The sequence below is a fragment of the Myodes glareolus genome, chromosome 5, assembly GCF_982192425.1.
Source record: "Myodes glareolus chromosome 5, mMyoGla1.1, whole genome shotgun sequence".
Classification (NCBI taxonomy): Eukaryota; Metazoa; Chordata; class Mammalia; order Rodentia; family Cricetidae; genus Myodes; species Myodes glareolus.
Genome location: NC_142030.1, coordinates 72610778 through 72623292, shown reverse-complemented (window position 1 = coordinate 72623292; position 12515 = coordinate 72610778). Strand labels below are relative to the sequence as shown.

The 12515-nt window shown below is 44.9% G+C and overlaps 1 protein-coding gene across 1 annotated transcript in view; it reads left to right on the top strand.

Moving 5' to 3' along the window:
- Window positions 1-12515, top strand: part of Niban1 (niban apoptosis regulator 1) — a 163794-nt gene that overhangs the window by 78634 nt on the left and 72645 nt on the right. The gene's annotated exons all lie outside the window — the stretch shown is intronic.

Here is a 12515-nt window from a genome sequence, read left to right as displayed (position 1 = left end):
TGAAGTCTCCGTGGAACAGAGCGTAGAGCGTGTTGGCTGGTGCAGGCCACCTGTTCTAGACTGTCTCCTGGTTATTCACTGTCCTGGCCATACGTTAATTGTATAATTCTATTCTTCCTACTCCTTTTCCCTGGCATTTTTATGTTGTTTGTTCATTTTCGGGGATTGTTTGGTTTTGAATACAGGGTCTTGCTTTATAATACTAGCTGTTCAAATACTCACTATGTAGCCCAGTCTTGAACTCGCCGTAAACCTCCTGCATCAGTCTCTTGAGCACTGGGATTATGAGTGTGTACCACCATGCCCAGCTTTCCTTGTTTTATTTAATTACACGCCAGCAAGAGTGTTCCAGTTAACCCTGGTAAAGCTTTAGTCCCTATGTCATTTTTCATTACTTTCCTCGTTTATTTCTGTGTAATGTTTGCTCGGTTAAGATCAGTGGCGTGGTTCGTTGTAGTCTAAGACTTGTTTTTCAATTAGCGTTCCTGTTGGTTAGCTTCCTGTCGCTGTCGCAGATGAAGCTAATGTTGTTTTATGTTTTGGAGGTTGCTTTCTGTGGTTCATCGGTCCTGTTGCTCTGGCCTGTAATGAGGCTGCACATTTCGGCAAGAGGGAAGCAGAAGAGAGGAGGGGGCTGGGGTCCCATGACCTGCTGAAGGTCCTCAGTCATCCTCAGGACCTCCCGCCATTGCTGCCCTTGATGCTACCACAAGCACACAGCTGGGGACCAAGTCTTTAACACACAGCCCTTAGGAGGACTTACCCAAACCACAGAGGCAGTTCTTAAAACTTGAAGGGATGTAAGAATTGGGGGAAGAATCTGATTCAAGGCCAGAGAGACAGCTTGGTGGTTAATGAGTGTTTGCTACTCTCCCAAAGGACTAGAGGTCAGTCCCTAGCACCCACTTTGGGGAGCTGGCAACTGCCTGTAACTCCACCTCCAGGGAGATCTGATGCCCTTGTCTGACCTCTGTGGACACCTGCACACGTGTGCACATACTTTAACACAGACACACATACATGATTTAAAAGCAAATACATCTTAAAACTTAAGTAAAACACAGGAGCTGCGACTCTACCCATATGCAGTCTGATTCAGTGTGATTGGTGGGAGGCAGATTTTGCTTTTCTAACAAGCTCCCAAGTGATGTCACTGACCACACTCAAAGTGGCACAGCTTTTAAAGATAACATCATTTTGATTTTTGGCATAGATTTACTTACTAATCCATCTGTAAATAAAATTTTTTATAGGATTTTTCATTCCAGTGTGTCATTTCTGACTTTTTTTGTATGAATGCAGGGTTGTCAGGGCTTGCAGATAACTAAACTGTGTTCTTTGGCAGTTAGAAAGGCAGACAGTCAAATGTTACAGAGGGACTTAGTCTGTGCCAACCCTGTACAAGCGTAGAGCCATAAAGCATTTTCTCTCTTTGGTAGTCTGGGTGCAAACAGGATGGGGAAGAAGCACACCCACAAATTCTGATTTGATAGCGAGCAAAGTTGATATGTTCAGGAGTAACTGGAAGTCACTACCAAATGAGCAAGTATGGTCAGATGATCCCAACCCTGAGGTAACTTACAGATCTTCCAGATCACGATAGTGCAAACGTGGTACCCATCAGTGCTGGCTGTGTGCAGTGTGAGCCCTGATGCTGACATAGTGCAAACGTGGTACCCATCAGTGCTGGCTGTGTGCAGTATGATGCTCTCCCCTGATGCTGACATAGTGCAAACGTGGTACCCATCAGTGCTGGCTGTGTGCAGTGTAATGCTCTCCCCTGATGCTGACATAGTGCAAACATGGTACCCATCATGGCTGGCTGTGTGCAGTGTGATGCTCTCCCTGATGCTGACATAGTGAAAACGTGGTACCCATCAGGGCTGGCTGTGTGCAGTGTGATGCTCTCCCCTGATGCTGACATAGTACAAACGTGGTACCCATCAGTACTGGCTTGTGTGCAGTGTGATGCTCTCCCCGATGCTGACATAGTGCAAACGTGGTACCCATCAGTACTGGCTGTGTGCAGTGTAAGCCCTGATGCTGACATAGTGCAAACGTGGTACCCATCAGGGCTGGCTGTGTGCAGTGTGATGCTCTCCCCGTTGCTGACATAGTGCAAACGTGGTACCCATCAGGCTTGGCTGTGTGCAGTGTAAGCCCTGATGCTGACGGGTTCTCTCTCCACTGGGTCACCAGAGCACTTTGGATGTTGTGTTTTGTGGTTTCACAGTCCAACAGTCGACAAAACACTCACCAGTCATTGTACGGGAGGAATTTAACACTTCGTTGTAAAATAGGCTTTGCAGTTGATGGTTTTACTCAGTGGTAGGCTTAGGTGAGTATTTGAGCTTGTCTAAGGCAGGCTAGGCTAAGCTGGGATGTCGGCCAGGTGCATCAGCTGCACTTTCAACTTACGATGGTTGTGTCGAGTCGCAATGCTACCCCATTGTAAGATACAAGCACCTCTGTACGTGGAATTCTCAGTAAGCACTTTGTCAAGTCACGAGCAATACCTCCAGCTGTGTACAGAATTTAAGGTTTGTTTTGTCGGGGAGGTCTCTGAACAGAAGAGGTTTGAGCTGAGTCATAGTAAAAAATATCCCCACACACAACATACTGTAGCTAATTTTATGGTGCACTTACTTTCATGTTTGGAGGTTTCCCCTTGATTATCAGTTCCACAGAGTGATGGTCACTGGTGCTACATCTCACATCTCAGCCAGTTCTTGGTTTGTATGAATGTATTATGTATGTATGTATGATGGATGAATGGCGTATGTGTGTCCAAGTATGTGCACGTGTCATGGCATGCATGTGGAGACCAGCTGATAACTTTTGGGAGTTCATTCTTTTATGTTACCACATGGGTTCTGAGGACCAAACTCATTTTATCAATCTTGGCAGCAAGTGCCCTTACCTCCTGAGCCTTCTTGCCAGTTCCCACCTCTTGGTTTTAATGTGTGTGTCGATAGAGACTTAAAAAAAAAAAGTAACTCTATTTTGCTACAGCAACTCCAAGTAACATAATATTGACTCTTAACTAGAGCCTTTATAAAAAAAAAATGATCCCCTTATTACTGTCATGCCTGTGTCTTCCCAGAACTAGCTTAGTTTTCAATTTGCTTAGAACCTCTGTGTTTTGGGTCTTGGTCTAGTAGGAACACAGCTGGCACTGCACCCAGGAAGTACAAAGTTGCACTGAACAGAGAATGTGTTCTGCCCAGGCGAGGGACTTGCTGCATTCCCCATTCCTTGTACATAATAGGAATTTCTCTGGGGAGTTTTGGATGGTGTGTAGCCTGCATTTAGACACCATTTATGGAAGATCTCAGTCAATTCAGAACCCGGCTCTGCTCTCTAGGATGTTGTCAAGGCACGAAGACAATGAAGTCTAGTTATATTTTCCTGGTCTGTGACATATTCTTCAAACCAAAGACCGTTTGTTCCCCCACTGAGCCTTTATGCAGACAGTTGGGCATAGGCCATTAGAGCATTACAGAGAGCAGTCCTTGGTTGTTGCAGGCCCATGAGCTCATGGGGGTTTTCCCATCTTGCCCCACCCCCTGATTTTTTTCCCCTTGTGTTCGATGGTACAATGTACCACTGTTTTTACTGAATCACTTTCCTGTCCCAAGTATCTACCTATTATTCATTGTGTGATCTTGAATAAGCCATTAAGGGCTTCCTCAAGCTGCCAGTTCACTGTACTTGCTAGAGTTGTTCAGAAAGGGCAATAAGAGTCTGGCTGTAACTAGGACCAGAGGCTCGAGGGGGCTGCTGCCACTGTTGTCTGCTGCCACAAGCAAGCAAAGGACTCAGTCTGCTGTCATCATTGTTCCATTGGTTCAAAGGTCACTGTACATTTCTGTTGAGAACTGGATCCTAGATGTTTGAGTACTTGAAAGTACTTGAAATTAGCCTCTGTCAATCCATAAAGACTTCTACAATTTTTATTTTATTTTATTTTTTGAGATAGGGTTTCTATGTGTAGCCCTGACTGTCCTGGAACTTTCTGTGTAGACCAGGCTGGCCTCAAACTCAGAAATCCGCCTGCCTCTGCCTCCCGGCTCCTGGGATTAAAGGCGTGTGGCACCGCTGGCCAGCCCACTTGGACTTCCTAAGACACTTCCCAGTGCTCAGGTCAGCAATAACCCAGCCCACGTGTTCAAAAAACGTTGGCTCCTAATTGTTCTAGGTATTCATAACCATTCTGAATCCAGAAACACTGCTGTTGGACTTAAGAGGAATATGTATTTCTTTTTTAACCTTGACAAAGGTCCTACCTCTTTTAATGGTTGTCTGAAGATAGAGGAGGACAAGTGGAGAGATCTGTGGTCCTTCGTCCTTCAGAGAGAGGGCAGCTGCTAAGACTGTTCTCACCAAGGAGCTCCTACTGTACTGGGCAGTGGACATATGTCTGGTTTGTTACTGTTCCTCTTTTTTGAGTAGATAGAAGATCTCACAAGATTAATCCTTCTAGAACATCACATTCCGTCTCGATTTTAATGCATGACATCTGTGTACAGCAGCTGCCGCCACCTGTCCATTTAGAATTCAGTGTAGTTCCCAGTCCCTGGCCATGTCGGGTGCTGCAAAGCGGGACTTATAGTGCCAAGATGTTCTGAGACAGCTTTCTTCTCCACACTCAGTCCTGTGCTTCACAAATACAGAGCTGAACCCAGGTTGAGTGGACAATGGTCATTATCAGTGCGCACCTGCTTCTCCGGCTCAGGCGATGTAGGGCAGGGGGAAGGGGTCCCTGCAGGGAGGAACAGGATAATTGAGAGCTGGAGAGCAACACAGATTATGGACTATTAGAACTGAAGGAATTCTGTGAGCTGGAAGGCAAAGGTTCAGCAAGAGGAGACAAGGGAAGATAGGGAAATGGACTAGATCCAGGCTAGAAAGGGGCTTTATAGTACGTATTAAAAAATTGAAGTTTTTCTAAGAGTTGTAAGTAGGAAAGAGACCTGATCTTTAAGGGGTCACAGTGGCTGTAGCCTAAGCAGCATGGATAGGAGAGAGTAGCATTTTGTGGTGCTAGGAGGTCACTTAGGAAGTTTGGGCAAGCAACAACAGATAGCCATAGCGTTCACCAGAGAGCACGACTCAGTGGGAGAATGCATCAATAGAAAGCCAGAGTTCTTGCCCTAAAGGATTGGGAGAAAAGAGGAGATGGGGTAGATACTAAGATGATGCAGCATTACTGACTAAGTGGTGGTTCTGCGGTGGAGGTAAATGCTGGTGCCTCGTTCAACAGTGCTGCTGGCCTGAAGGATGCTGTGTTAGTCTGAAGGATGCCCGGTACTTCACTGCGCACGTGCCTGTGCTCATTACATTGTTAGGAACACTCAGGAGGAGGGGACTGTAGAACGTCTGGGAACCATGAGGACCCTATGTAGGTTCAGAACACCTACAAGAGCCCAGAGGATTTAGGCTAAGAGAACACAGCGGTGCAACTGAGGACACCCCGAAAGCGATTCGATCACACTTGTAGCCTCCAAGGGCTCTGGTGGTGGGGTGAGCCAGCTGGATGTGATGCGCTAAATGATTGCATTTTAGAACCGGTTCCTCTGACAGTGCTGTGTGCCTCGAGTGCTTATCCAGAACTCCCATGTGAAGGCAAACACTGTGATTAGATTGGGTTTCGACACTTCGCATTGTTAGGTGTTCAATACACGTTGCTGAGTTAAATTGGATTTCAGAACAGAAAAGAACTTTACAATTCAAATGAGAGGCAGCCAATCCTTTCAGCGCGTTTATTTCCACACAATGCTGTCTGTTCGTCAGTACTCTGCGGCAGATCTCAGGTTCATTTTCATCAACTTAATATCAACACACAGTCTAGTCATACCTACAAAGCAAGTTTATTACTCGAGGGACTGTCTGGTGTGGGCGCCAATCAATTCTCACTGAAAATACTGAGTGATTTTTATTATGTAATATATGAGGACATACTTTTGAGTTTGTCACACCCATGTTTATGGACAAACAGATCTATGAGTTGGAAAATTCTAACTAATGCCTAACCATTTTCTGGCCTCTGTGCAACAAATGAACCATATTGGGAGATAAGCAAAATAAATGACACAATTTTTATAAACAGCTCGCAGAATGCTTTTCCTTGTTGAAATTATAGAAGTGTCTTCCTTTTCTTGTAATGCATAGAAATTCTCTAAGCAAGAGACCTTTTCTCAAAAACTGAAGTGGAAAAGTGGTGCGGGAAGACACCCACTGTCCACCCCCGGCCTCCTCATGCATGTATGTACATGAGAACATACAACCACATGTGTGCACATGAGCACATGCAACCACATAGCTGCAAACCCTCAAAGCACGCAAGCACATACCTTTTATGAACTGGGAACAAAGTGCTTGGTAAGTACTGCTTCCTACAAATGAGGCGCCAGTTTGTTGTTTAGAAGGGACGATCTTAGAGAAACCCCCTGGAACTCCGTCTGTGCGCAGACCACTTCTAGAGTCTGCCTGTGCTTCAGATGCTTCCCCTTGTCCCTCTGTGGGCGTGAGGTCTTCTCTGAAGTCATCGCTTGTCTTTTTCTGAGCCTTTCTGGTGATTTAGAAGGCCCCAGACTTGGGAAAGAACTCTGTGTTTTGCTATTCCATGCCTTAGACAAAGCTTAAGTACGGTCACTATCAGTGGAAGAGGACCCAACGCTTTGACTCCTGGCCCTTCACATCTAGTTACTGACTCTCAGCATTACTTTACAAAAAAACAAACCATCTTTAGGACATTTTGAAACACAACTTTTAATCAAAGTACTTTCCTGATCTCTTGCCATGGTCCACAGTGATCTGGAGTTGTCATCTATGGTCCTCGGAGACCTGGGATGCCTGGGTTTCTTGGTTAGTGGTACTATCTAAGCTGGCCTTACTATTCTCTCCTCTGGGTAAAAATGACCAGATCATTTAACTTAGATAGACCTGGAATATAAAGTATTTGATAGTATAGGTTGTATGCTAGTTAAATTTTTTATAGCTAAAATACAAATGTATATGATTTTACACAATTTAAATTAAATTTTTCTTCTGTATTTGAGTACCCGGGCTGAAACACTATAGACGTCATTGATGTAAAATATGACTTTATAATACTTACGCTTTTGATTCTGTTTAAATTAGTGTTCTCAAAGCAATGTAAGAGCTGGAAGTGGGAAAAGGGTCTTCCCCAGACGCTGCAATAATAGAGCTCATGCCTTTTAGGCATTTGGGTTCATTACCCCAAACAGTCTTAGGTTTCTTGGTGCCTAAAGCCTTATTGCCAGGAAACAACATTTGAATTCTTCTTGTCAAACACTGGTGTTTCAGTAACGCCAACGCCTACTCCCTTCCCCACTTCTGCTGAACGTCGTATTTTGGCACTAAATATGATGCAGTTCTAATAGTTAAGGGTTTCCAATTAGATTAATAATGTAAACAAGCAAGCAAAGAATTGATTGAAGAGTTAATCTGTACAAAAATTTAAAATTTGTATTGTTAAGGTTGAGTATCTTTCAAAATCACTATAAAATTGCCTGTGGGGTAATTTAAATAGCTTTCAAGTTTTTTTTTTTTTTTGACTTGTAGTTGGGATGTGTTAAGTTCGAAACATAGTAGTGAGGGAGACCATGTGATGGCTGCTTCAATAGGCGATGACGTAGACAACATTATGAAAGGATTCTGTTTGGCATCCCAGGACTGTTTCACAGAGAAACCCTGTCTCAAAAAACTCAAAAAAAAATCATCACTTAGGAGAATTTGGAGGAAATTCTGGTGGGGTGTAGAACGCTGAGTTGTGTGTCCCTCGTCCCATGCTGTGGATAGATTTGGAGGAGTAGAGAAAAGAGCCCCGATCAGGAACTGTGGCTCATTCTATTAGTTGTTTGTAGTTCTTAAGCTAAACACTGAGTAAATATGAACGAATGCTTACGGCATTTAGCAGGTGTAATGAGCCTCACTGCCCCCCGAGCCTCCTCCCTGTCCTTCGTCACCCGCCCTCTCAGGGACGCCAGCCTGGTGCACACAACCTGTGTGCTTGTGTGCCCTTCTTTGTGACTCACCTACCACGCCTGAGTGGCCGTCCTGTGTGCCTTCAAACTGTCTGCATGGACTCTGACCCCGCCCCTCCCATGGTTTCTTTATTCGTATTCTGTCCCAGTGCCTCGCGTGTTATTGCCTGTAATTGCGATCCACTGACTTCCCGTGCTAAACCTATTCCATTGTATTACCATGCTGTAATTACTAAGACCCTGCTGGCCGTGGACAGGGACCTGGGCTGTTTCCAGCATTTGTCACTCAGAGTGCCACTGTGAGTCCTTTCTGTGTGTTGCTTGTTTATAGGAATTTGATTTTTGTTTTGTTTACTAATATCTTAAGGAGTCTGCTCATCTATGTTGACAAGTGTATTTGGTATGTATGTTTCCTGTTGGTTAATGACATTCTCAGATCTAGCTGTTAAGGTCAGGCTTTATAAAATGGATTGGAGGGCTGGACTTGTCACTTAGTGGTCGAGCACATGCCCAGCATGCATGAGGTCCTGGGCTGAATCCTGAGCTAACCGGTCTCCCTAAAGAGAATTAGGGAATATTCCTGCTTCTCTTCCCCCTTTTTAATAATAGGAAGTATTATTAATTAAAGTATTATTGAGGGTGGAGCTATTCATATGTTTAGTGGCTCTTTGTTAAGTCCTTATATACGTGTGCTGTGTCTTCATAGTATCCACCTCCTTCTACCCTTCACCTTCTCCCAGGGTTCCCCCCAACATATCTCCCTCCCAGCTTCTTGTCTTATTTATTTATTTTAGTCCACTGAGCTCGATTAGTGCTGTCCACATGGGCGTGGTGGGAGGGCATCCACAGGGGTGTGTCCCATCTACCAGTGGTCATCCTCCACCTAACCCCAGGAACTCCCTCTCAGCCAGCCAGCCACTGCCAATAGCTCCTCAGCCAGGGCTAGGGCCTTATGAGCCCCTCCTGAAGCTCGTCCTGAGAGCAGATTTGAAACCAAGGATTATATTTGTAAATTATTTTAGGACTATAACGGTGAAATTCTGGGGGCAACCATTGTTTTTCTGCCGTCACACTGAAGTCTGCCCTCTGCGGGTATCCAGCTTCCATCACTGAGGCGGAAATGCTTGTGGTCCGCTTAATTGCTGTCCTGGGAATAATTCGATTTATTTCAAACACATTTTCTCAGCTGGGTGTGGAGACTCACGTCTGTAATCCCGGCACTTGAGACGATAGAGGCAGGAAGATCGAGAGTTCAAGGCCCGCCTCTGTTTCATGGCAAGTTTGAGGCCAGCCTGTCTCTTTTGTTTGGGGTATTTTAGAGTTGAATAAGAACATCTAACCTGTGAATTTTCTTAGGCACTGATAATACTTTCAAACTTGGGCTTCTATGGTAGTGTCCCGGGGTCGCTGTGGCTGGGTTTCTTCAGCACTAGTAATGTGTCTCTAGTTTTGAGGCTGGAATCCTAAATCATGATGCAGGCAGGGCCCTTTCCTCTGAGCACAGTGAGAGGGGACCCACTGCAGGCTTCTCTCCTTGGCACTCAGGCACTCCTGAGGCTTATCTTTGTCTTCACACAGCATTTCCCCTGTATCGTTTGTGTTTCTGTTCATGACTGTGTCTGTGTCTGAACGGCCCCCTCCTTCACCTTTGACACTTACATTTATTATATATCTATTTATGTATTTGTGTGTGGGCTGTGGAGGTCAGAAGACAGTAGTAGTTAGTGCACTCCTTCCGTGTGGGTCCTGGGGATGGAACTCGGGTATTTGACAAGTACCTTTACCTACTGAGCCATCTTGCTGACCCCGAATTTCCCCCCTCTGAAAACACTGGTCGCACCAGATATCAGAGGCCTAACCTATTCTGGAATGACATCATCTTAACTAAGTATGTCTAAAAGGATTTTGTTTTCAGATAAAGTCACTTTCTGGCTGAAGTTGCTGCGTTTGGGAAACCACTCTGTTGACCCCGAAGGCCTGGCTGTGAGGTGGGGGCTGCCGCTAGTTGCATCCTTCTCGCTGTGTAGATGAGTTCTTTACAGCAGCGGTTCCCACAGCAGGTCAACACAAAGTTTTAAACCCAGACAGTTTGAAGCTAGAGCGTATGTATGCTCCTATGAATTGAAGCTTCCAGAGAAAAAGCCACACCTCTGCCTAAAGTTTTCCAGGACTGAAAACTTAAACTCTTAAAATCCGTAGAGAATCCAATGTTGCAGGCCCAGCGCCATATCCTCTTGAGATGTCTCTAGCGCCTTCGTGGCCATTTGTTGTCCACCTTTGAGTCTAGGTTAACGACCCTGTGACTGTCATGGGGAGTCTTTTGGAATGTAGTTACAGGCCACTAGCTTCCTCCATCCAAAAGCCAATAGTGGTGTGGGGTGGCATTTGAAACTTGCTGTACAAGCGTCTCCACTTTGCTTTAGTCCACCAAGCTGACATTTGGCCACCAGGACATTTAAAGATTCATTGACTTATGACTTCTTTTGTTCTGCCACTTTGAAAGCCTGGTGGAACCGTTTCCGTGTTGGAACATGCTATTTGGGTCATCCTGAACCCCAGTCTCAATTGCTCTTATTTGGCTCAAGAATAAACTCTCAATCCCTCTGAGGATGGAGCTGTAGTTTGGGTGGCCACTCTCTATCCCCGGGTTCTTACTAAACGTCTCCTCTAAGCCAGTATTTGTGTAGCTGCTCTTTAAGAAAAGAATCTAATCCGGTTCCTGCTCGAGGCCTGGTGATTTGAGGTTAGTCATTTCATACTAAGCTTGACATGTATCGTTTCTTAGTATTGGTTTGAGAAGGAAGCGAGTCGCTGTGCATCTGTTGAAACTCGGGTGGCAGTTGAGACGCTGAAGTCTTCACTTTGAAGCATGAAGTTGTGCCTTAACCTGAAAGGGCGCTTCTGTAGTCAGCTGCATGCCATCCAATTGTTCTCCAACAGCAGACTTTGCTCAGCTTGTGTAAATATATAGCTGAGAATAACGTTGTGGGATGTATTGCAGGCATGGGGTTGAGAAACTCATAGTGTTCATGTATTTCGAGTTCTTTGTGTTTTAAATCAGTGGTTCTCAGCCTTCCCAATGTTGTGACCCTTTCATATAATTCCTCATGGTGTGATGACCCCCAACCATAAAATTATTTTCATTGTAGACTCATAACTGTAATTTTGCTACTGCTATGAATCATAATGTAAATATCTGTGTTTTCCAATGGCCTTAGGCGACCCCTATGAAAGTGTCATTATTGGACTCCCAAAGCGGTTGAGAACCACAGGTTGAGAATAACTGTTACCAGGTATCCTTTACTTTGTTTTCCTGTCAAAACTTTTTTTCTGTTAACTGGACTGTTTGCCTAAGGCAGGATCTCACATAGCTCAGGGTGGCCTCCAACTCATTATGACGTTCAGGCTAGCCTTGGATTTCTAATCTGCCTGCCTCAGCCTGCTGAGTCCTGGATTACTGGTCTGAGCCACCATGCTTAACTTGTTAAATAGATTCTTGGTTACTGCTTAGAGTTAACCTGCCTTGACCTGATTTTGTGTTTTAGTGATTTCTTCAGGAAACCAACAGTTGCTCTTGAGATCACCAACATCTAGCAGTCAATGAGACACTCCTATTTTATGGGGCTTAGAAAAGAGAGCAGAGTTGGAGAGAAGCCATATCTTAATAGTCACTTTGACACCTTACCAGGCCAACCTCCCTGTCAACTTCCTTTCCTGCTGGAGATTAGGGTGTGGTCTCTGTCAGAACCAGCTGAGAGAAGAACTAAGATCTCTTATTTCACGGGAACGTCTCTGCTTCCTCAGCTCCCTGAGGGAATCAGACGACCGCACGTTGCCCGTTCACTGCCATGGCCATCACCAGTTTCCCGCTAGCATGGTGCAAATGTGCCCTTCAAGTACAGGAGAGGCAAATGTTGGAACAAAAGAACTTTTAGAAAGGTTGTATCCAGTCTAGACCATTGTCTCAGATTCTGGAGACAAAATAGAAATAAGGTCATGGCCAATAGATAAAGCAGTGTCTGTGGAGCCCATTCTGACAATACTGGAGAATTCATGGAATTCTGCTGCCGAAGAAGTGGAATAAAAGAAACATAAAATAGGCATGTCATTTAAGCCCATTCCATCCCATTTCATGTCAATGCTTGGCCAAGCCTGAGTGGTTTAGTTCCAGAGAAACATTTTGAGTCCAGCCAGATGTCCTCCTGGGACATTTCTGATCACTGCCTTGTCCTTTTTTGATCTCAGCAAGGAGGATAATTGTTGACGATACTGGGGCTGACAAATGCCTACAGAGACAGATTGACTTCTGGTTGTCTGGAAGAAGTGTGAAACTTCTGTTCTTTCTTCTGCAGATGCTTCATGAGCTAAAAGTTTCCTAAGGTGAACTGCCAAGGGTGGTTATGAATGTCACTGGCTTTCTGATAGTGTGATTGATTTTTATAGTTGTGTTCGGGTATAATGAAGTTCAGGGAGATCCCCAGCAATGCTGAAGCACTTGTCTCATTT